Source organism: Grampus griseus (genome assembly GCF_964374135.1).
Source record: "Grampus griseus genome assembly, chromosome: 4".
NCBI classification, from domain to species: Eukaryota; Metazoa; Chordata; class Mammalia; order Artiodactyla; family Delphinidae; genus Grampus; species Grampus griseus.
In genome coordinates this window covers 74,079,901-74,104,444 of record NC_138997.1, presented here as the reverse complement: position 1 = coordinate 74,104,444, position 24,544 = coordinate 74,079,901, and the positions used below count along the sequence as shown (strand labels likewise).

Below are 24,544 nucleotides of genomic sequence, written 5' to 3'. Positions count from 1 at the left end.
TCTCTGCATGCCCTTCCCTTTCTCACAGCACTTAGTCGGTCGGAAGTTTTGAGAGACCAGATGGGTTGTTGGAATTTACTTAGGAGCAATATTTTTTTAAAAGCTGTGAGTTTTAACCTAGCAGACCATGGCAGGACAAAGCCACATTACATCGGGTGAGGGAGGGAATAGAAGGTCAAGAAGTGAGAAAAAAGACCAAATCAGAATTGTGGTCTTTTTCTCAACTTCTTTTCTAGTTATACAACAAGAAGATTAAGTTTAGATTTGACCCCTTTACCCTCCAAAAAATAACTGCCAAGCGTTTCAAGTCTAGGTAAATGGGTGAACTGTTGAACGGAATTTCAGCGACACAAGCATGAACCAAACCCCAAGGGCAGTCAGGTCCTGGTCTCCTGAAACTACTGCCGCAGGCAAACAGGAATCTCTGTCCATCAGCTGGAGCTGGGAAGCCCCCGGGCGGCCAGCCCCGCCCCCTACCCCTGACGTCACGAGAGGTGGGGCGGCGAGCGATTGGCCTTTCTCGGGAGCTCCGGCCGCTCTGCATCCCGGCGGACAGGCGAGCAGGGGTAGAAGGGACGCGGGAAGGAACAGAGCGAGGAGGGGTTGCCAGCTCTGCCCAGGCGGGGCTCCGGCTCCGGCAGCTGAGCTTGGGAGTTGTCTGAGAAGTGATTTTTTTTTTTTTCCTTCAGAGTCAAATGGCTGGCATAGAAGCATAACCCGCCTACACTCTCCGGATTTGTGCTTGGTTCTTGTCTTGCATCTTGGGACTTGTGATCATCATGCTGTGATGTGTGCCCAGAGAGGAATTGGTAAGGGTGAACCAGCGAGCCTCTTGGACCGTTTCCCTGCCTTCCGTTTCACTACCCGCGCTCTTTTCCTCTCTGTTTCTTTACTCTCTCTGTCTCTCTCTCTCTCCTCTCCCTCCCCCAATAATTGTGTTCAGGTTGGATGAAGTGCCTCAAAACTGGAGTTTAGGGCTTTTGTTGAACTTAAAAAAAGAGAGAGAATCTTACACCGTTTTCAGTTTCTTGATTTCAGGAGAGGGATTATTTTATCTATTCTGAATGCTGGGTTTTGTGAAAAGATAAATTATGTACACACACCCTTTGTCATCTCATTGTGAAATCGAACAGTTTAAAGCAATTTGGGCTCTGTCTCAAAGGTAATGAAAAGAATGGGGGTTGAAATTTTAACGCAGTAAATAAACCACGGGTTGATCCCTTAGGAAGAAAAAGGTGTTTGTGTTGGAGCTTGGTCAGAAATAGTTTTTACAGGAGCGCTACCAAAAAGCCCGCGTTCTTGCCCGCAAACACTAACTTTGCAGAACTTAATTGTTGTTTAGGGCACCCTTTATCTTACATTATAAAATAAGTAATTATACTTTATACAGCAGAGAGACATCTGGCTGGTTAGTGAAACCTCCATTCTGGAGGGTCGGGCTTCCTGTGCCTTCAGAAATGATGTATTTAAACTACTCTTAATCATAGGGGTATGTTAACTCGGGTATTTAGAATGTTATCTAAATAAGGCCGAAGATTCTTCTTGCTTCTTTACACGTTAGTTCTTTCCAAGGAAAAACAATTCCATAGTCTGAGAGCAAGCCTCTGACTCTAAATCAACCTTGCAAGATGACCCACAAGGATAGGGGGCTCCTTATCCGCCAATGTTACTGTATCAGAAAAGTGACTCCAGAGGAGATAAATTATTTTAAAATTAGGCTAGGTCACATTTCTGTGAGGAGTACCATCATAAAAAGATATTTGGTGACTTGTTTAGAGCCAATATGTAATACATGGTCATTGTAACAGTAAACTCATTCAGTGTCCAGGTGCAAGCCCTCACTCCAATCTACCCCAAAAGGTAATGTCTGCTCTTTCTGGACTCTTCTATTCCCTTTACAAATGCATACCTACATTGAGATAGTTTGTTTTTATCAAAAGGAGATCATACCATATATGTTGAAAAACAACTCTCCAACATTCAAAAAGTTTTAGAAAGTTTTAAAAAGTAACAGTGTAACTGCCAATTTAACATGTGTTAAATTGTATGAAAAAGATGGAGAATCTAAGCAGTCTAAAACAGGATGTCAGGACTGTTTGACCTTTGCATAGCAAGAACTGAATACTTATTCAATACGAGTGCTTAGTGACTAAATAGAATTTGAATAGGATATCATTTATTTTGATATCAGTAAAATGGAGGAAATGCTCAGGATTTGATTATAATTTGTAATAGAACAGAGATGACTCACCTGTTAGATGAATGTACTTAGAATTTAAAAATTAAGGGGTAAAAATGTCCACATATTCAAGCCTTCATTACAGGTCTTATTGTCTGATCTAGTTGAAAGTAGTCTTTTTAATGAGGGAAAAGCAAAGAAAATGCTACAAACAAGATCATTTGGGGATTCTCGAAACCCAAAGCATTAGCAGCTGAGCAGCTTTCCTTATCACCTGGAAGAGGTTTGTTATGAGTGTATTCTCTTAAAACATTTTCCCCTTCCTACTGTGAAAGAATTTCAATCTAAAATGGATAGAATGGAAAGTCTCCCGCATGTGCCTTTAGGAAAACAAAACTTAAAGACTGAGAGACCGATTTCCCATAAATGCCTGATTTACAGAAATTGATAAATTGGAATTTTCTTAAATGTTAGGACATTAATCGGAGGTTGCCTCGTATCAGTCTTGTAAAGTTTTTTCTTATGGTTTCCAGAGCAAGAAATGATCCAGGTCGGGTTGGTCTCAAAAACTGAGCTGAATTGAGTTTTGCTTGTATGACTAGACTGGTTTTGTCTGCTCAGGGAATTTTCAAAGCAGGTCTCAATTTGTTTTGACTTTAACAGGCTCTCATTGAACTCTCTCCTCTTTACATGCCCTGCCCATCAACACAGCCTATTCCAAACCCTCAATGGACTCACCTGTCGCTTGCTATAGTTCACGTGTCGTGAATTTCAATTCCTCTGCTATTCCCAAATAAACTCATTTGTTTGAGCTTGCCTCAAATAATTTAGATGGACATTACTACTGTGGATGGATTTATTTCATTTCAAAAACCATCTTAGTCATAGAAACAATACTTTTCACAAAACTAGTATCACTGTTAGAGTACGAAGTTATAGTGGGACTAGTTTCATAAATGAGTGTGGCCTTAATGGAATCTTTTATGCTGCTCAATGAAGGGTACATTCACGCAACTGTTAGAGGTAGTACTATGGGAATATGTATTAAAACCTGCAAATGTTTGTAGAGTTTGACTCAATAATCCTAGGTCTAGAAGTATATCCTATGGAAATCATCTGAATTCCATATGAGGATTTATAAATATGTTCATTAGTGTTATCTGTAATATGGAAAACTTAGAAACAATAAAGCCCCCAATAGAAAAATATTTAGACAAATTGAAGTATTATATATCTGCTTTGATAAAATTCAGTTTCCTAAATATTTTTGAAAAAATTTCATGATTTAGAAAGGTCCTTGTAATGTATTAAGTGAAAAGAGCAAGATTTAATACTGTTATCTTGAATGTGTAAAATGCAACTTTGAAATAAATATATTATTTACTCAGTAAGCTCTTACTATATATATATATATATATATATCAGGCATTGTTCTAAATTAACAAACACTGAACAAGACTGTGTCGCTTTCCATTTGCATACAAGTTCCTGTTTGTATCAACGGGTAAATCCACTAATATAGCACATAGAAAAAAATAGATTTTAAGGTGGTAGAGTTATAGCTTTTTATTTTTCTTGATATTCTCAAATACTCTACAGCAACTATTTTTATAATCACAAAAATGCCATTTTGAAAAATATTGCCAAGAAATATAACCAAAATTAAAAGACAGATTGTAAGCTTTATACTATAAATGCCAGTATACCCTATAAAAGATATTATAAAAAGCAGTGAGAGCTAGATGAACACCTCTATAAAAATGATCTCGAAAGAAAAATAGACATAAGTGGGCAATTCACAAAGGAAAAAAAAAGACTTTTCTAAGGTTTAGGGGAGAGGGTATACTAACCTCCTAATCAGAGAATACACAGTATAGCAATAAGTTACTCTATTTTCACACATCACAATTAACAAACATGGAAAGCAAATCAAAATGTGTGAGGTTGTTGGGAAGACTAATGATATGGAAAAATGTTCATGAAAAAAATGAAAGTAAGTTACAAAATAATATCCTACTTCTGAAAAAAATTCAATCTATGCGTAGAAACTATTTGTGGAGAATAAACCAGATGTTAATAGTACTTATTGGGTAGTGGGATTATAGATGATTTCTGTTTTTTTGCATGGTATTCATCTTTAGTTTCTACAATTTCTACAGTGAATATATTGTAGTTATCAGGGAAAAAAGTTGCTATCCTAATGAAGCAATTTGTCATAGAATGAAGAGCACATAGACAATATTATCTTTCCCCTCTTTTACTCAAAGCCTCCACAGTCTCATTGTGTGTAATTCCATGTCAGGTTTCATTGTTTCTGAATTATATTTGCTGGTGAGAATATTTGGATTATAAGGGAAATCAAAAGATAAAACTTATTCTAGTCACATTCACTCTTCCGCCCCCAGCTGTTTTCTGAAATAACCAGTGTTTGACTGATTTGAGCTTTATTCCTTTTCATTTCCTGTTGATCACATCTGCAAGGGTCCCGTGCTGATAAGCCTTAATGAAATACTCCTTAATTTGTTTTGCTAAAATTTACTTATTCCATTTAAGGCCATTCTGAATGAAGAAGATGAGTACAGCTGCATTTCCATTACAAAACGAGCTTACAAAATTTCAACTCTTTATGAGGGATAAATAATAAAAAAATCTTAGTATCTTGGTTATAAGGTGAAAATTAGTTTTAAATTATCCAAAAACATTGTGAAGTCTTTCTTCAGTTTATAGTACTCATAATTACTTAGCACTATGTTTAAGCATTCTCATTCCCCTTACAGACTATAATAATATATAGAAGGTTCTAGTAAAAATCTTAATTATCCTTTCTTCTTCACTAAAGTCTTTCATAGACAGGTATTCTCAGATGCTTTCATGACAAAGATTCTCTCTACTAATCTGCTGTGTCCTTCAGCCAACAAATTAACATGTCTAACTGCCAGGTTAGAAAAATGCCTGAATCATTTTAAGAAAAAATTTATAGAAGTATAGTTGACTTACACTACCATATTAGTTTCAGGTGTACAAAATAGTGATTCAATATTTTTATACATTATGCACCATACGAAATTATTACAATATCATTGACTGTATTCCCTGTGCTGTACATTATATCCCTGTGACATTTATTTTATAACTGGTAGTTTGCACCTCTTAATCCTCTTCACCTGGTTCATCCATTCCCCCCTCACCTCCGGCAACCACTAGTTTGTTCTCTATATCTGTGAGTCTCTTTCTGCTTTGTTATATTTGTTTGTTGATTTATTAGATTTCACATATAAGTGAAAATATACAGTATTTGTCTTTTTCTATCTGACTTATTTTACTAAGCATAATACCCTCTAGGTCCATCCCTGTTGTCACAAATGACAAGATTTCATTATTTTTTTTTATGGCTGAGTAATCTTCCATTGTACATATATACCACATTTTTTTTTATTCATCTATTGAAGAACACTTAGGTTGCTTTCATATCTTGGCTGTTGTAAATAATGCTTCAGTGACCATTGAGGTGCATGTATCTTTGTGAACTAGTGTTTTAATTTGGGGGGATAAAGATGCAGAAGTGGAATTGCCAAATCGTATGGTAGTTCTAGTTTTAATTTTTGAGAAAACTCCATACTGTTTTCCATAGTAGCAGTGCCAATTTACATTTCAATCAACAGTGCACAAGTGTTCCCTTTTCTATACATATTCACTAGTACTTGTTATTATCTTTTTGATGATAGCCTCTCTGACAGGTGTGAGGTAGTATCTCATTGTGGTTTTGATTTGCATTTCTCTGATAATAGTGATGTTGAGCATCTTTTCAAATGCTTGATCATCTGTATGTCTTCTTTGAAAAATGCCTATTCAGATTCTCTGCCCATTTTCAGTCAGGTTGGTTTTTTTGATATTGAGTTGTATGAGTTCTTCTGAGATATCCTGGGAAATATCTTTTCCCATTCAGTAGGTTGTCTTTTCCTTTTGTTGATGGTTTCTTTTACTGTGCAATAGCTTTTTCATTTGATGTGGTCCCATATATTTATTTTTGCTTTTGCTGCTCTTGCCTGAGGAGACATATCCAAAACAATACTGCTAATGCGACATCCCTGGCAGTCCAGTGGTTAAGACTCTGCACTCCCACTGCAGGGGGCAGGGGTTCACTCCCTGGTTGGAGAGCTAAGATCTTGCATACCACATGGTGCAGCCAAAAAAGAAATAAATAAAATACACATTAAAACAAATATTGCTGACTGATGTCAAGGAGGGTACTGCCTATGTTTTTTTCTAGGAGTTTTTTGGTTTCAGGTCTTTCGTTCAATTTTTTCATTCGTTTCTCAAGTTTATTTTTGTATATGGTGTGAGAAAATCATCTATTTTCATTCTTTTATATGTAGCTGTCCAGGTTTCCTAACACAACTTATTGAAGAGGCTGTCTTTTCCCCATTGTATATTCATGCCTCCTTTGTGATGGATTAATTGAGCAGATGTGTGTGGGGTTATTTCTGGGCTCTCTATTTTGTTGCATTGATCTGTGTGTCTGTTTTTGTACCAGTACCATACTGTTTTGATTACTGTAGCTTTGTAGTAAGTATAGTCTGAACTCAAGGAGCATAATGCCTGCAGCTTTGTTCTTTTTTCTCAAGATTGTTTAGGCTAGTCAGGGTCTTTTGTAGCTTAATACAAATTACAGAATTATTCTAGTTCTGTGAAAAAAAATGCCATGGATATATTGATAGAGATTACATTGAATATGTAGATTGCTTTGAGTAGTATGGACATTTTAACAATATTAATTATGCTGATCCATGAACACAATATATCTTTCCATTTATTTGTGTAAACTTCAAATTCTTTTATCAACATCTTTTAGTTTTCAGAGTAGAGGTTTTCACTTTCTTGGTTAGCGTTAGTCCTAGGTATTTTATTCTTTTTGATGTGATTATAAATGGGATTGACAGTTCATTATTACTGTATAGAAATGCAATGGATTTCTGTATATTAATTTTTTATCCTGCAACTTTACTCAATTCATTTATTCTAATAGTTTTTTTGGTGGAGTTAGAATTTTCTGTATATAGTATCATGTCATCTGCAATTAGTGACAGTTTTACTACTTCTCTCCCAGTTAGATGCCTTTTATTTCTTTTTCTTGTCTGATTGTTGAGCCTAGGACTTCCAGTACTATGCTGAATAAAAGTGGGAGAGTGGGCATACTTGTCTTGTTCCTGATTGTAGAAGAAAAGCTCACAGCTTTTCACTATTGAATATGATGTTAGCTGTGGATCTTTCATAAATGGCTTTTATTATGTTGAGGTATGTTCCCTCTGTACTCACTTTGATGAGAGTTTTTATCATGAACAGATTTTGAATTTTGTCAACTTCTTCTGTGTCTATTGAGATGATCATGTGATTTGTATCCTTCATTTTGTTATTGTAGGTATATCACATTGATTTTGTGGATCAAATCATCCCAGGAATAAATCTCACTTGATTATGCTGTATGATCTGTATAATCTTTTCAATGTATTGTTGGATTCAGTTTGCTAATATTTTTTTGAGGATTTTTACATCTATGTTCATCAGGGATATTGGCCTGTAGTTATCTTCTTTGGAGTGCCTTTTTCTGGTTGAGTAAGTGTGTGCACGTGCCCTTTAAGGGCAGAGTCTTGGTTTCCTACAGCCCTCCAGCTCTCCTGGTCATAGCCTTGCTGGTTTTCAAAACCAGTTAAGGGGACTCGTCTTCCTGGTGCTGGTGCCCAAGGTTGGGGTGCCCAATGTGGGTCTTGAACCCCTCACTCCTTAGGGAGGACCTCTGAGTTTGTAATATCCCCTTTTGCTTGTGGGTTGCCCACCAGCGGTGTGGGTCCTGAATATACCACACCTCTGCTCTCATCTCTGTCTCACTGTGTGTGTGGTTTGTTCATTTGTTTGTTTAGTAGTCTTAATTATAGAAGAGCTGTTCTGCTAGTCTTCAGGTCATTCCCAGAGAGAGTTGTTCTTTTGGTGTGTCTGTGGGAGGAGGTGAGCTCAGGATCTTCCTCCTCTACCATCCATCAGATTCCTGATACCTAAATCTGAAGTATTATTATACTTTTAAGATTCATAAACCAAGAACTGAGAGAAAAAAGGAATGCTTTCGATAAGGCAAGGGAATTTTGAAAAGTAATTCTTACTGTGAGTCCTAAACTGACTTTCCTCTCCCAAATTATCACATTTCATTTTGAGCCAGGCTAGTGCAAAAGATGAGGTCTGGTGGTCCTTACTGCCCAATTTGTCACATTTTTTGCTTGCTTGATTTGGGTCATGGTCAGGATGGGTGGGGTGATGATAGGAATGTGTGGATAAGGTATGTTGTATTAAGAATGCAGTGTTGGAAACGAGCAGAGGACAGGAGTAGAACCAGTACAGGAGGGATAGAGCCAAGTGGGGGAAATGAGAGCGTGGCTCATGCCAGGTTGTTGCAGTGTTGCCCTCTCCAGCTTTTGGTGTTGCTGTGTCATCGAGGTGCACTCAGAGATACCTTTGGAATCTCTAATTCCACTCCTTGTTAGCTCACTGGTAAACTGTGCTCTGAAGCACATTACTCAGTTTTTCCAATCTAGTCTCCCTGCCTTTTCTCCCCCATTCCAACCTGTCTTTTATGCCTCTTGCAAAGAAATCCTTTAAATGTCCACATCATGTCACACCTTCTCAAATATCTTTGACTTCCCATTTCCTTTAATCTAAATATAAATTCTTCATCTTAGTAGGTAAAGACTTATTATGACTAGATTTCCTTCTTAATTTCCCATCCTTTCTTAATTCGTATTTGAATCTCCAGCCATGTTGAACTACTCAGTGTTACTTAACACTGGGTTATAGGGGTTTCTAGCCTCCTTGCCTTTATTCATAATATTTCCTTTTCTAAAATCTACAAATCTCTTCTGTCAGATTCTCAACATTTCCCAAGACTCACTTAAAACTCTGTCTTTTGGGAAGCCTACTCTCTTCTCCCTTTCTGTCTTCCAACCTCGTGTCATGCATTCTCATAGGATGTTCTATTTCCCTAAATGTATGTGCTACACGATTACCCTAGTGTTATCTTTTTTTGTGAATTGAGTATTTTGACCTGCTCTGGGCATGTTTATTCATTCTCAAAGAGAAAGCACTGTGCCTAAGACAAGGTAAAGGAAACGAACACTAGAAAGTAAGCTCCTTTAGAAGGCAGAGGTTTTTTTCTATTTTGTTCCTTGATTTATCTCTGTTATCTGTTACAATGTGTGGCATATAGTAGGAGCTCAACAAGCATTAGTTGGAAGAATGACGTTGTTGAGCACTTCCAGTGTGCTAGGCACAGTGCTGATACTTTGATTTTATAAACCTCCTTACAAAACTTTGTGAGGTATGTGACGTTATTTCCACTTTACAGATGTGGAAACTGAGGCTCAGAAAGGCAAAGAGCTTGTGGTAGGTGGCTGACTGTGAATCTGACTGAGCATCAGTATCATGTGAACATTTTAGAGCTTGTGTTCTTTCTACTGACTGCAGATGCATTTGTTGTTTTGAAAACAGCTGATTACAATATCACTTCTAATTCAAAATGGATATGTTTTGGAGGGTGGAGAGCATCTAGTAATTATTGGAACTGACCACTTATCATGAATCCAATTTATAATTCCAGTGAACACTATCCACTTCTTTTTAATATCATTTGTAGCTTTCATCTGTCTCTTGTTGCTGTTTGTATACTATACTTAGTAATACTTGGAAGCCTTGGTGACAATTTAAATACAGTCATCCCTCCTTATCTGTGGGGGGGTTGGTTCCAGAACCCACCATGGATACCAAAATCCACAGATGCTCAGGTCCCGTAGTTGGCCCTCATATCCTCCGTTCTGTGGTTCAACCAACCATGGATGGTGTAGTACTGTATTTATTGAAAAAAAGGTCAGCGTATAAGTTGACCTACACTGTTCAAACCCATGTTGTTCAAGGGTTAAGTGTATATGTGTTGAGACAGTTTAAGTAATTGACATATAATCTATGCTTTTGTTACTTTAGGTAACGTGCTGAAGTAATTTTTATCCACAGTGAAATAATACTTTTGTATGGAATATTTATATCATATTTTAAGTGACCCAAATGCTTCCAGAATTGAATCTTTAAATAGTTTTTAGAAATTAATGAAACCTCTCATTCGTTATACAGAAATATTATTTAATAGTTCAACTAAAATAATGCCTGTCTTCATTATTTATCCAGTAATGCCACATACTTAAAAATTTTAGCCTTTTTGTTTATTTGGTTTATATTTCATAGCTCAGGTTAATGATCTGCAAGAGGCCTTTGGAAAACATTTGATGTAGTCTATTTAGTTTTATGAGTATATACCATCTTTCAGTGCCTAAATTCTTTCCACTTTAGCTACAAATAACTCCACTTCCCAATTTCTTTTTTCTTTTTTTATCCCTTAGTCTTTTAAGCATTTTATTTTCTTTTGCTTTTTACAAATTTCTGTGGTGACTAATCCAGAAAATAATTGCCCTATTTTTTGTGTATAAAAAAGTAGTTTCACTATTATTTTAAAACAATAATATAGGCATCATTGGGATATAAATGAATAGTTGCATTAAAATGATATTTAATAGTAATGGAAAAGATATACTTTTTCATGGAGAAAATATACTTTGAAACTAAAAATAAGTCCCGTCAAAACAGACTCACAGACATAGAAAACAAACTTATAGTTACCAAAGGGGAAGGAGTGGGGGGAGGGATAAATTAGGAGTATGAGATTAACAGATACACACTACTAATATAAAATAGATAAACAAGAATTTACTGTATAGCACAGGGAACGATATGCAATATCTTGTAATAACCTATAATAGAAAATAATTTTAAAAATGGATGTGTGTATGTATATATGATTAAATCACTTTGCTGTACACCTGAAACTAACACAATATTGTAAATCAACTATACTTCAATAAAAAATAAATTTTAAAAAAAGTACAGGGCTTCCCTGGTGGCGCAGTGGTTGAGAGTCTGCCTGCCGATGCAGGGAACACGGGTTCGTGCCCCGGTCCGGGAGGATGCCACGTGCCGCGGAGTGGCTGGGCCCGTGAGCCATGGCCGCTGGGCTTGCGCGTCCGGAGCCTGTGCTCCGCGATGGGAGAGGCCACAGCAGTGAGAGGCTCGCGTACTGCAAAAAAAAAAAGTACAAAAAAAAAGTCTCTTTAGAGCAAATTTGAATTGCCTAGGTCAATGGTTTTCAAAGTACAAAAAAATAAGTCTCTTTAGAGCAAATTTGAATTGCCTAGGTCAATGGTTTTCAAAGTACAAAAAAATAAGTCTCTTTAGAGCAAATTTGAATTGCCTAGGTCAATGGTTTTCAAAGTACAAAAAAATAAGTCTCTTTAGAGCAAATTTGAATTGCCTAGGTCAATGGTTTTCAAAGTACAAAAAAATAAGTCTCTTTAGAGCAAATTTGAATTGCCTAGGTCAATGGTTTTCAAAGTACAAAAAAATAAGTCTCTTTAGAGCAAATTTGAATTGCCTAGGTCAATGGTTTTCAAAGTACAAAAAAATAAGTCTCTTTAGAGCAAATTTGAATTGCCTAGGTCAATGGTTTTCAAAGTACAAAAAAATAAGTCTCTTTAGAGCAAATTTGAATTGCCTAGGTCAATGGTTTTCAAAGTACAAAAAAATAAGTCTCCTTAGAGCAAATTTGAATTGCCTAGGTCAATGGTTTTCAAAGTACAAAAAAATAAGTCTCCTTAGAGCAAATTTGAATTGCCTAGGTCAATGGTTTTCAAAGTCTGGTCCCCAGGAGCATCAGCATCACTCCAATTTATTAGAACTGCAAAATCACAGGCCCCACTGCAGACTGATTGAATCAAATTGGGGTGAGAGCGTGTGTGTAGCAGGTGGAATCTGTGTTTTCACAAGCTCTCCAGATGACTCTGACCTGTGGTAGTCTGAGGACACAGGTTTAGGCTTAAGATCCTAGAAGAGCAGCCCATATTCACTGTTTGGCAGGCAAGTGCCTGGTCTATTTTCTTTCTTTGTTTTCCTTCTGTCTTATTCTTTTGTTATTTTAGTTTTTAATTGAAATACAATTGATTTAAAATATTGTATTAGTTTCAGATGTATAACATAGTGATTCTATATTTTTATAGATTATACTCCATTTAAAGTTGTTATAATATATTGGCTATATTCTCTGTGCTGTACAGTATATCCTTGTAGCTTATTTATTTTATGCATAGTAATTTGTACTTCCTAATCCCCTACCCCTATCTTGCCCCTTTCCCTTCCCTCTCTCCACTGGTAACCACTAATTTGTTCTCTATATCTGTGAGTCTCTTTGTATTTTGTTATATTCATTCCTTTTTTATTTCTTGGATTCTACATATAAGCGATAACATACAGAATTTGTCTTCCTCTGCCTGACCTAATAGCTTAATACCCTGTAGGTCCATCCATGTTGTTGCAAATAACAGAATTTCATTATTTTTTATGGCTGAGTAGTATTCCATTGTGTGTGTGTGTGTTTATATATATACCACATCTTTATCAATTCATCTGTTGATGGACACTTAGGTTGCTTCCATATTTTGGCTATTATAAATAATGCTGCTATGAACATTGGGGTGCATGTATCTTTTTGAATTAGTGTTTTCATTTTCTTTAGATGTATACCCAGGAGTGGAATTGCTGGATCATATGGTGCTTTTTTGAGGAACCTCCATCCTGTTTTCATAGTGGCTGCATGAATTTACATTCCCACCAACAGTGTACTAGGGTTGCTTTTTCTCCACATCCTTGCCAACATTTGTTATTTGTAGACTTTTTGGCGATAGCCATCCTAACAGGTGTGAGGTGATACCTTATTGTGGTTTTAATTTGCATTTCTTTGATTAGCGATGTTGAGTATCTTTTCACATGCTTGTTAGCAATCTCGTCTTCTTCAGAAAATGTCTGTTCAAGCCTTCTGCCCATTTTTGATTGGATTGGTTTTTTCCTTTATATTGAGCTGTATGAGCTGTTTATATATTTTAGATATTGACTGCTTATTGGTCATATCATTTGTAAATATTTTCTCGCATTCAGTGTGTTGTCTTCTCATTTTGTTGATGGTTTCCTTTGCTGTGCAAAAGCTTTTAAGTTTAGTTAGGTCCCATTTGTTTATTTTTGCTTTTGTTTCCTTTGCCTTAGGAGACAGATCCAAATAAATATCGTTTAGGACTTTGATCCATTTTGAGTTTTTTTTTTTTTTTTTTTTTGCCGTACGCGGTCCTCTCACTACTGTGACCTCTCCCGTTGCGGAGCACAGGCTCCGGACGCGCAGGCTCATTGGCCGTGGCTCACGGGCCCAGCCGCTCCGCGGCATGTGGGATCTTCCCGGACTGGGGCACAAACCCGTGTCCCCTGCATCGGCAGGCGGACTCTCAACCACTGCACCACCAGGGAAGCCCCTTGAGTTTATTTTTTATATGGTGTGTGAAAATGTTCTAATTTTATTCTTTTATGTGTAGCTGTCCAGTTATCCCAGCACCACTTATTGAAGGGACTGTCTTTTCTACGTTGTATATTCTTGCCTCCTTTGTCACAGATTAATTGACCATATGTGTGTGGGGTTATTTCTGGGCTCTTTATTCTGTTCCACTGATCTATGTGTCTGTTTTTGGGCCAGTCCATACTCTTTTGATTGCTGCTGCTTTGTAGTATAGTCTGAAGTCAAGGATCATGATGCCTCCAGCTTTTGTTCTTTTTTCTCAAAATTGCTTTGGCTGGTCTACTTGATTTTATTTTACTTAGTGAATAGTGTTTTTTTTTTTTTTTTTTTTTTGTCTGCATTGGGTCTTTGTTGCCGCACGCAGGCTTTTCCCTAGTTGTGGTGAGCAGGGGTGCTACTCTTTGTTGCGGTGCGCGGGCTTCTCATTGTGGTGGTTTCTCTCGTTGCAGGGCATGGCCTCTAGGCAGGTGGACTCAGTAGTTGTGGCTCACAGGTTCTAGAGCGCAGGCTCAGTAGTTGTGGCACACGGGCTTAGTTGCCTACGGCATGTGGGAAATTCCTGAACCAGGGCTTGAACCTGCGTCCCCTGCATTGGCAGGTGGATTCTTAACCACTGCGCCACCAGGGAAGACCTGGCTGGTCTACTTTAAAAGGCCTCTAGAAAAGATGATTCCATTGACTTTTCTGTATAGCATTTCAAATAGCTCTGTGATACCACTGAACTGGCTTCAATAACCAGTAATTTAAGACAGAAAACTTACAAAACAGTCCAAAAAGACAGTGTTTAATATCAATACTTAAAGATTTGTGTTGGCTGGTTTTATGTTATTATTTACTTCCTGGCAACAAATTCCCTTCCCAAAACATAATTAAAATGAACGTTTTTTCATAAGGAGAGAAAGGGGGAATGTTTTTTCCCATCCTTTGATCTTGGGTATATTTTTGGAGAATGGTTAAAAGAAGCAGATGTGAATTCTTATGACTCTCAGTAGAGAGTTTGTGTCTAGGAAATCAAGTTTTCCCTGAGTGTCTTTGTAGAGGTGGGGAATAATATTGTTTCCTACTGTGAGCATTAAAATTGTTATCAATTAATTCTATATAGAGTTCCAGCATAAAAGTGTTTCCATACTGCATCTGTATTCAACATAGGCTGTATTCTTTTAATGCACTTTAGATTCAGTCAGGTCAGATTCTCTCACTTATTGCTGGAAATTTTGATTGTCAGCTTTCTTTACCCTATCAGGCCCATGTGATGTTGAACATGGTCACTTCATAATATTGTAGATTGGTCATGTCATGGAGATATTAGGAATCAACAGAAAGAATCTCGAGATAGTTTCTTAAGTAGGAATTAAAACCTGATCTACAACTGTGTTTTTCCCCCACTGACTTTAATTTCTAAAATAAAGAGCAATGAAGGAGATATGTGAGAAGCATAACAGACTTGTTTTTGAGATTACTTTGATATCTAGAAACATATATCCTCTACATAAGTATAAACTATTTTACTGTAACAATTATCTGAACTTTCTTTTGCAGAATATCATTTAAATTCTGTTTCAAACCTAAATTTCATTAAGAAGAAAATCTCCTAAAACCATGTAGCCATTTAAGTAAGCTCTCTCTTAAAAACTTAACCCGCCATATCTGTTAGATATTTTTAGTAATTGTCTTTTGTCCAAAAGAGACCTGAATGCTTTACTTGGCTTTGCAACATTTTTAATTACATTCAAAACTTTTTGGCAAGGACACATATATACATTGCCTTTACAATGAAGTTTATATACTCAGTTATGTTCTTCTTGTTTTCTCTGATATAATATGGAGAATTTTTAGTAGTACATACACATGCTGCTTGTGGACTTGGATGTGAGTGTTCTTTTTCAGTGTTGAGGCAGCATGCTTGTTTTGCACTTTTTAAGGCTGTTCTTAAAACAAAAACTTAAAGGTTTGCATCTTTTCCCTACATTTAGAAGCAATACATTAACTTCTGTCTATGCTTTTCTCCACCATAAGCATAGGCTTCACGATTAAATGAAGTTGGATAGGTTTTGTGTGATTAGAGTTTTGGAATAGTTTTTGATTAAATAAAGATCTGTCTTCTAATTATAAACTAAATACATATGTTCATGGTAAAAAAAATAAAAATAAAAAAGAGACAGTTACAAATGATACTTTAAAATGATCTACTAATATATTGCCTCAAAATAACCAGTGTTAGTTTTAAAAAAATATTTAATTCCAAATTTATATATATAAATAGATACACACACACACATATATTCTGTTTGAGATCATACTTATATACAGGTCTAAATCATGGTTTAAAACCTTATAGGGAATTCCCCAGTAGTCCAGTGGTTTTCACTCTGCACTCTCACTGCCAGGGCCCCAGGTTCAATCCCTGGTCAGGGAACTGGAATCCTGCAAGCTGCAGGGGATGGCCAAAAAAAAAAAAAACCAAACACCTTAAAAACTTTAAAAATTTTCTTGCTTATCAAATTTATTTAAACATCATTTTAATAGCTGTAGTATATTTCCATTTAGATATACCACGATTTAACAATTTATCTGGACATTTGGGTTAGTGTGTTTTCCAGTGCTGAATTGATCAGCTTTCTACTCAGGGCCAAAAAGAATGAACATCTTTAAGACTTACTACCTTTTGGCTCCAGAAAATTAAAAGCAGGTTAGACGTCCCCAGCACTATATGAAAACTTGGCTTCATTGAACACCATGAATAAAGAAACTCCTTGCTACACTCAAGGAAAAAATTACTGCTTTTCTTAGATTGGTTACTAATGAAGTTGAAAATATATTTTTTTCTATTTATTTGCAGTTTTTCAGTTTCTGTTCATGCTCATTTCTCAAGTATGCTCTTCTTGTAAATACTTAAACCCCCGAAATGAATAATTCCTTGTATTGCTTTTATAAACTATCACTGTAAAGAGTAGGCCATTGTGAGTGATTATGGGTCTTCTTGGATGAAACTGAAACAATAGGGCAGATCCTAAAAATTAGCTGAGAAAATTTTCAGATAGATATAAATCTGAATAAATCTTGGTTCTTTTAAGGTCTAAGGATACTATAATATAAAATTTTAGCAGGCATAAAATCTTGTATTCAAATTGATTTAACTAATTTATGACACATTCATAAATCATGACATAATTTAGAAATTAATGAAAGCCTATATATGTTTGTAAGTAATAAAATGGTAGCGGAGAGAATAAGCTGGTTTATTTTTAATGAGCTGCCACTGATTTGATGTGTAATATTGGGTAAGTCAATGTTCTGAATCTCAGTTTTCTTGTTTATAAAATATTTAGTTGGATACTTAAGAGTTTTTTTTCCAGCTTTAAAATTCTGAATGTTCTATTTAAGTTACTAACCTTATCTTTTTGTTTGTTTGAATTTTGTTTTATTTATTTTTTTAGACAGCAGGTTCTTATTAGTCATCAGTTTTACACACATCAGTGTATACATGTCAATCTCAATCTCCCAATTCATCCCACCACCTGCCCCCCTGCCGCTTACCTGCCTTGGTGTCCATACGTTTGTTCTCTACATCTGTGTCTGAATTTCTGCCCTACAAACCAGTTCATCTGTACCACTTTTCTAGGTTCCACATATATGTGTTAATATACGATATTTGTTTTTCTCTTTCTGACTTAATTTACTCTGTATTGACAGTCTCTAGATCCATCCATGTCTCAACAAATGACCCAATTTCATTCCTTTTTATGGCTGAGTAATATTCCCTTGTATATATGTACCACATCTTCTTTATCCATTCGTCTGTCAATGGGCATTTAAGTTGCTTCCAAGACCTGGCTATTGTAAATAGTGCTGCAGTGAACATTGGGGAGCATGTGTCTTTTTGAATTACGGTTTTCTGTGGGTATATGCCCAGTAGTGGGATTGCTGGGTCATATGGTAGTTCTATTTGTAGTTTTTTAAGGAACCTCCATACTGTTCTCCATAGTGGCTGTATCAATTTACATTCCCACCAACAGTGCAAAAAGGTTCCCTTTCCTCCACACCCTCTCCAGCATTTGTTCTTTGTAGATTTTCTGATGATGCCCATTCTAACTGGTGTGAGGTGATACCTCAGTGTAGTTTTGATTTTCATTTCTCTAATAATTAGTGATGTTGAGCAGCTTTTCATGTGCTTCTTGGCCATATGTATGTCTTCTTTGGAGAAAAGTCTATTTAGGTCTTCTGCCCATTTTTGGATTGGGTTGTTTGTTTTTTTAATATTGAGCTGCATGAGCTGCTTGTAAATTTTGGAGATTAATCCTTTGTCAATTGCTTCATTTGCAAATATTTTCTCCCATTCTGAGGGTTGTCTTTTTGTCTTGTTTATGGTTTCCTTTGCTGTGCAAAATCTTTTAAGTTTCATTAGGTCCCATTTGTTTATTTTTGTTTTTATTTCCATTACTCTAGGAGGTGGATCAAAAAAGATCTTGCTGTGATTTATGTCAAAGAGTGATCTTCCTATGTTTTCCTCTAAGAGTTCTGTAGTGTCTTGCCTTACATTTAGGTCTTTAATCCATTTTGAGTTTATTTTTGTGTATGGTGTTAGGGAGTGTTCTAATTTCATTCTTTTACATGTAGCTGTCCAGTTTTCCCAGCACCACTTATTGAAGAGACTGTCTTTTCTCCATTGTATATCCTTGGCTCCTTTGTCATAGATTAGTTGACCATAGGTGTGTGGGTTTATCTCTGGGCTTTCTATCTTGTTCTATCTTGTTCCACTGATCTGTGTTTCTGTTTTTGTGCCAGTACCATATTGTCTTGATTACTGTAGCTTTGTAGTATAGTCTGAAGTCAGGGAGTCTTATTGCTCCAGCTCCGTTTTTTTCCCTCAACACTGCTTTGGCTATTCGGGGTCTTTTGTGTCTCCATACAAATTTTAAGATTTTTTGTTCTAGTTCTATAAAATATGCCATTGATAATTTGATAGGGATTGCATTGAATCTGTAGATTGCTTTGGGTAGTATGGTCATTTTCACAGTGTTGGTTCTACCATTTGTTGGTATCATCTTTAATTTCTTTCATCAGTGTCTTATAGTTTTCTGCATACAGGTCTTTTGTCTCCCTAGGTAGGTTTATTCCTAGGTGTTTTATTCTTTTTGTTGCAATGGTAAATGGGAGTGTTTCCTTAATTTATCTTTCAGATTTTTCATCATTAGTGTATAGGAATGCAAGAGATATATGTGCATTAATTTTGTATCCTGCAACTTTACCAAATTCATTGATTAGCTCTAGTAGTTTTCTGTTGACATCTTTAGTATAGTATCATGTCATCTGCAAACAGTGACAGTTTTACTTCTTCTTTTCCAATTTTTATTCCTTTTATTTCTTTTTCTTCTCTGATTGCCATGGCTAGGACTTCCAAAACTATGTTGAATAATAGTGGTGAGAGTGGACATCCTTGTCTTGTTCCTGATCTTAGAGGAAATGCTTTCAGTTTTTCACCATTGAGAATGATGTTTGCTGTGGGTTTGTCATATATGGCCTTTATTATGTTGAGGTAGGTTCCCTCTATGCCCACTTTCTGGAGAGTTTTTATCATAAATGGGTGTTGAATTTTGTGAAAAGCTTTTTCTTCATCTATTGAGATGATCATATGGTTTTTATTCTTCAGTTTGTTAAAATGGTGTATCACATTGATTGATTTGCGTATATTGAAGAATCCTTGCATCCCTGGGATAAATCCCACTTGATCTTGGTGTATGATCCTTTTAATGTGTTGTTGGATTCTGTTTGCTAGTATTTTGTTGAGGAATTTTGCATCTATATCCATCAGTGACATTGTTCTGTAATTTTCTTTTTTTGTAGTATCTTTCTCTGGTTTTGATATCAGGGTGATGGTGGCCTGATAGAATGAGTTCGGGAGTGTTCCTTCATGTGCAGTTTTTTGGAAGAGTTTGAGAAGGATAGGTGTTAGCTCTTCTGTAAATGTTTGATAGAAGTCACCTGTGAAGCCATCTGGTCGTGGACTTTTGTTTGTTGGAAGATTTTTAATCACAGTTTCAATTTCATTACTTGTGGTTGGTCTGTTCATATTTTCTATTTCTTCCTGGTTCAGTCTTGGAAGGTTATACCTTCCTAAAAATTTGTCCATTTCTTCCAGGTTGTCCATTTTATTGGCATAGAGTTGCTTGTAGTAATCTCTTAGGATGCTTTGTATTTCTGCGGTGTCTGTTGTAACTTCTCCTTTTTCATTTCTAATTTTATTGATTTGAGTCCTCTCCCTCTTGATGAGTCTGGCTAATGGTTTATCAATTTTGTTTATCTTCTCAAAGAACCAGCTTTTAGTTTTATTGGTCTTTGCTATTGTTTTCTTTGTTTCTATTTCATTTATTTCTGCTCTGATCTTTATGATTTCTTTTCTTCTGCTAACTTTGGGATTTGTTTGTTCTTATTTCTCTAGTTCCTTTAGGTGTAAGGTTAGATTGTTTATTTGAGGTTTTTCTGATATGAGTATTGTTACTCCAGCTTTCTTTTGATTTCCATTTGCATGGAATATCTTCTTCCATCCCCTCACTTTCAGTCTGTATGTGTCCCTAGGTCTGAAGTGGGTCTCTTGTAGACAGCATATATATATGGGTCTTGTTTTTGTATCCATTCAGCAAGCCTGTGTCTTTGGTTGGAGCATTTAATCCATTCATGTTTAAGGTAATTATTGATATGTATGTTCCTATGACTATTTTCTTAATTGTTTTGGGTTTGTTTTTGTAGGTCCTTTTCTTCTCTTGTGTTTCCCACTTAGAGAAGTTCCTTTAGCATTTGTTGTAGAGCTGGTTTGGTGGTGCTGAATTCTCTTAGCTTTTGTTTGTCTGTAGAGCTTTTGATTTCTCCATCAAATCTGAGTGAGATCCTTGCCGGTTAGAGTAATCTTGGTTGTAGGTTCTTCCCTTTCATCACTTTAAGTATATCATGCCACTCCCTTCTGGCTTGTAGAGTTTGTAACAGCTGAGAAATCAGCTGTTTACCTTACAGGAGTTCCCTTGTATGTTATTTGTCGTTTTTCCCTTGCTACAATAATTTTCCTTTGTCTTTAATTTTTGCCAATTTGATTACTATGTGTCTGGGCATGTTTCTCCTTGGGTTTATCCTGTATGGCACTGTCTGTTCTTCCTGGACTTAGGTGGCTATTTCCTTTCCCATGTTAGGGAAGTTTTCGACTATAATCTCTTCAAATATTTTCTCTGGTCATTTCTCTCTCTCTTCTCCTTCTGGGACCCCTATAATGCAAATGTTGTTGCGTTTAACATTATCCCAGAGGTCTCTTAAGCTGTCTTCATTTCTTTTCATCCTTTTTTCTTTATTCTGTTCTGCAGCAGTGAATTCCACCATTCTGTCTTCCACGTCACTAATCCGTTCTTCTGCCTCAGTTATTCTGCTACTGATTCCTTCTAGTGTAGTTTTCATTTCAGTTATTGTATTGTTCACCTCTGTTTGTTTGTTCTTTTAATTCTTCTAGGTCTTTGTTAAATATATCTTGCATCTTCTCAGTCTTTGCCTCCATTCTTTTTCCGAGGTCCTGGATCATCTTCACTATCATTATTCTGAATTCTTTTTCTGGAAGGTTGCCTATCTCCACTTCATTTAGTTGTTTTTCTGAGGTTTTATCTTGTTCCTTCATCTGGTACATAGCCCTCTGCCTTTTCTTCTGGTCTATCTTTTTGTGAATGTGGTTTTTGTTCCACAGGCTTCAGGATTGTAGTTCTTCTTGCTTCTGCTGTCTGCCCTCTGGTGGATGAGGCTATCTAAGAGGCTTGATGGGAGGGACTGGTGGTGGGTAGAGCTGGGTGTTGCTCTGATGGGCAGAGTTCAGTAAAACTTTAATCCAGTTGACTGCTGACTGATGGGGCTGCGTTCCCTCCCTGTTGGTTGTTTGGCCTGAGGCAACGCAGCACTGGAGACTACCTGGGCTCTTTGGTGGGGCTAATGACAGACTCTGGGAGAGCTCACGCCAAGGAGTACTTCCCAGAACTTCTGTTGCCAGTGTTCTTGTCCCCACGGTGAGCCACAGCCACCCCCGCCTCTGCAGGAGACCCTCCAACACTAGCAGGTAGGTCTGGTTCGATCTCCCCTGGGTTCACTGCTCCTTCCCCTGGGTCCCGATACGCACACTACTTTGTGTGTGCCCTCCATGAGTGGAGTCTCTGTTTCCCCCAGCCCCGTCAAAGTCCTGCAGTCAAATCCCACTAGCCTTCAAAGTCTGATTATCTAGGAATTCCTCCTCTTGTTGCTGGACCCCCAGGTTGGGAAGCCTGACGTGGGGTTCAGAACCTTCACTCCAGTGTGTGGACTTCTGTGGTATAAGTGTTCCCCAGTCTGTGAGTCACCCACCCAGCAGTTATGGGATTTGATTTTACTGTGATTGCGCCCCTCCTACCATCTCATTGTGGCTTCTCCTTTGGCTTTGGATGTGGGGTATCTTTTAGTGAGTTCCAGTGTCTTCCTGTCGATGATTGTCCAGCAGCTAGTTGTGATTCTGGTGTTCTCACAAGAGGAAGTGAGAGCACATCCTTCTACTCCACTATCTTGGTTCAGGGCTGACTAGCCTTATCTTTAAAATACTTTTCCTACCTGGCTGAGATGTTGGCATCAAGCAGTTAGTAAGTGCACTCATAATATTGGTCTATTATGTGTCATTCACCTTTCATATATTAACTCCTTACAACAAACCTAAAGAGAAGGTCTTATTTTTCTGATGGGGAAACTGAGGGTTATACAAAGTCTCACTGGGGCTGAACGGTTAGAATCAGTATTTGAGCTTATGACTGACTGCAAAAGTCCTCTTTGCACTCTGCTAGTTACCTCTCCCTTGAACCAATGTGGTGGCTTGCTGTAGACCAGCGTTTTCATCAGTGGCATTATTGGCATTTGGGGCCAAAGTATTCTTTGCTTTGGGGGGCTGTCCTGTGCGTTATAATAGCATCCATGGCCTCTCTCCATTAGCCCTCGCCCCCTCAGTTGTGACCATCAAAAATGTGTCTAGGTACTATCAAATGTCCCTGAAGGTAGGCAGGAATTGCAGCCAGTCCAGCATCACTGATTTAACACAACTTAAGTCATCAACAGTCTGAGGACAAATGTAATTGTCATCTCTGGGAAAGGTCAGTGGCTTTAGGTCACCTTGGATTTCAAAGATCAGGATGGAATTAACCAAGTAGAATCCCAGCAAAGAACCCCACTCCATCATTCAACAATACTTTTTGCACACTTTTTTGATCGCTTGACCTTTATCCTCTTGAGATTTTTCTTATTTGAAGAATACTCATTCCCTGGATGCACAGTATACCACCATGAACCTGACTGGACACTAGTTAATTTATTTCAAAATATTCATTGAGTCCTTGCCATGTGCTGAGCATTGTCCAGTTACTGGTTAAAGCAGTGAACCAGATGTCGTATAGAGCAGATATGAAACAAATAATTATAGCTCATTCCCCTTTCTTTTGAATAATTTTGTAAAGCATATCTTTAGATTACAATACAGTGTGTTTATCATGTTTTACACACACACAAATACACAGCTTATCACATAGAGCTAAAGGTTGCCCTCTTTCATATAAATGAGTATGAGATAGCACACTAGGAAATTTGTGTTCTGCCAGTTTAAAAAGATACTTTGGCTCTAGTTTTCAAAATGAGCACTTATCTGGTCTAGCTCCATTTCAGAACTTACCTATTGGTTAATGGTTTAATGCTCTTAGTGTTTGCTGCTGTGAAACCTGGCCATAAACATGTCACAATTTGTCTCATGGGGATTAATCTCTGAAGTATTTCAGGTAATGAGGGAATCTCATGAACTTCATGCCTGATCCCTCTCCTGGACTGTGTGCTCTTTGAGGACAAGAACTACGGAGTTTACACGGAACATTTCATCGTTTTGTGTGCAGTGCCTGGAACAGTACTTGGCTGACGTGTGGTAGCTCTTCGGTACCTATTTATTAAACAAACATAAGGAGAAGCGATCTCTGAACAGTGAGAGTAGGTTTCACTAAATAAGCCTTCTAAGTTTCTGCATTCTGCTCCCTGAAGACCATTGAGGTTGTTAATTCAATTTATTTGTTTGTTCTAAGATAGTTGGAAGTATAAGTTCAATCTTGATAAAGCCAGATAATTTGGGCAGCCAAGGGAGGTACAAACCTATGAAATCAGATGGGAGCATTCAAAACATGGGGGTCTTCAACTGCTGGATGAAAACCTATGGATATGCCTCTGAAGACCCTGAAGGCATCACTTTATACAGTACTTTGCAATAATTGGTGCTTTGAGCATTGGTGCTGAATTCTCAGAAGAACATTTATTTAAAGTGTAGAAGAAAATTTAAAGGGTATTTAAAATGTAGGAAAATTGAGAACACATTTATAATGATTTCTATCATGATGAAATTGTTTTGATACTTAAGGGATAAACCTTAAACCTTCTGAAAAAATAGGTTATTCAGAAGAACTTCTTAGAACAATGAAATTCAAATACATCATCTATTTTAAAAAATAGATTCTACTTGTTTTATTTCCTTTTTTATGTCTTTTGTTGCAGTCTTGTTAGCAGCCATTTTAGGGTTACATGCTGTAGATCTTAATATAAACTATAGTTTAGCATGTATAATAAAAGCTGCAATATGAAATAACTAAGATATCATGAGATAACTAAGCTTATATCACTTCTAGAGTTGGTGGTTGTTAGGGTATTCTGGTCATTACTGCATATGAGAGGTATTATTCATTTATTCATATGTCCATTCCACGAATATGTATTGGAAGTCTGCTCTGTGTCTGATACTGTTCTAAGCCTAGGTTACATCAGTGGACAAAGGAGATAGAAACTCCCACTCTGATGGAGGGGGGAGACAACGA

At 37.0% G+C, this 24,544-nt stretch overlaps 1 protein-coding gene across 1 annotated transcript in view; it reads left to right on the top strand.

Annotated features, from left to right (window-relative positions):
* Positions 1 to 524: 524 nt before the first annotated feature.
* The window catches only part of ATP10D (ATPase phospholipid transporting 10D (putative)), a gene marked incomplete at its 3' end in the record, with an annotated part of 93,087 nt that continues 69,067 nt past the window's right edge, over positions 525 to 24,544 (top strand). The window contains exon 1 of the mRNA XM_082654024.1: positions 525 to 809. The remainder of the gene's footprint in view (positions 810 to 24,544) is intronic.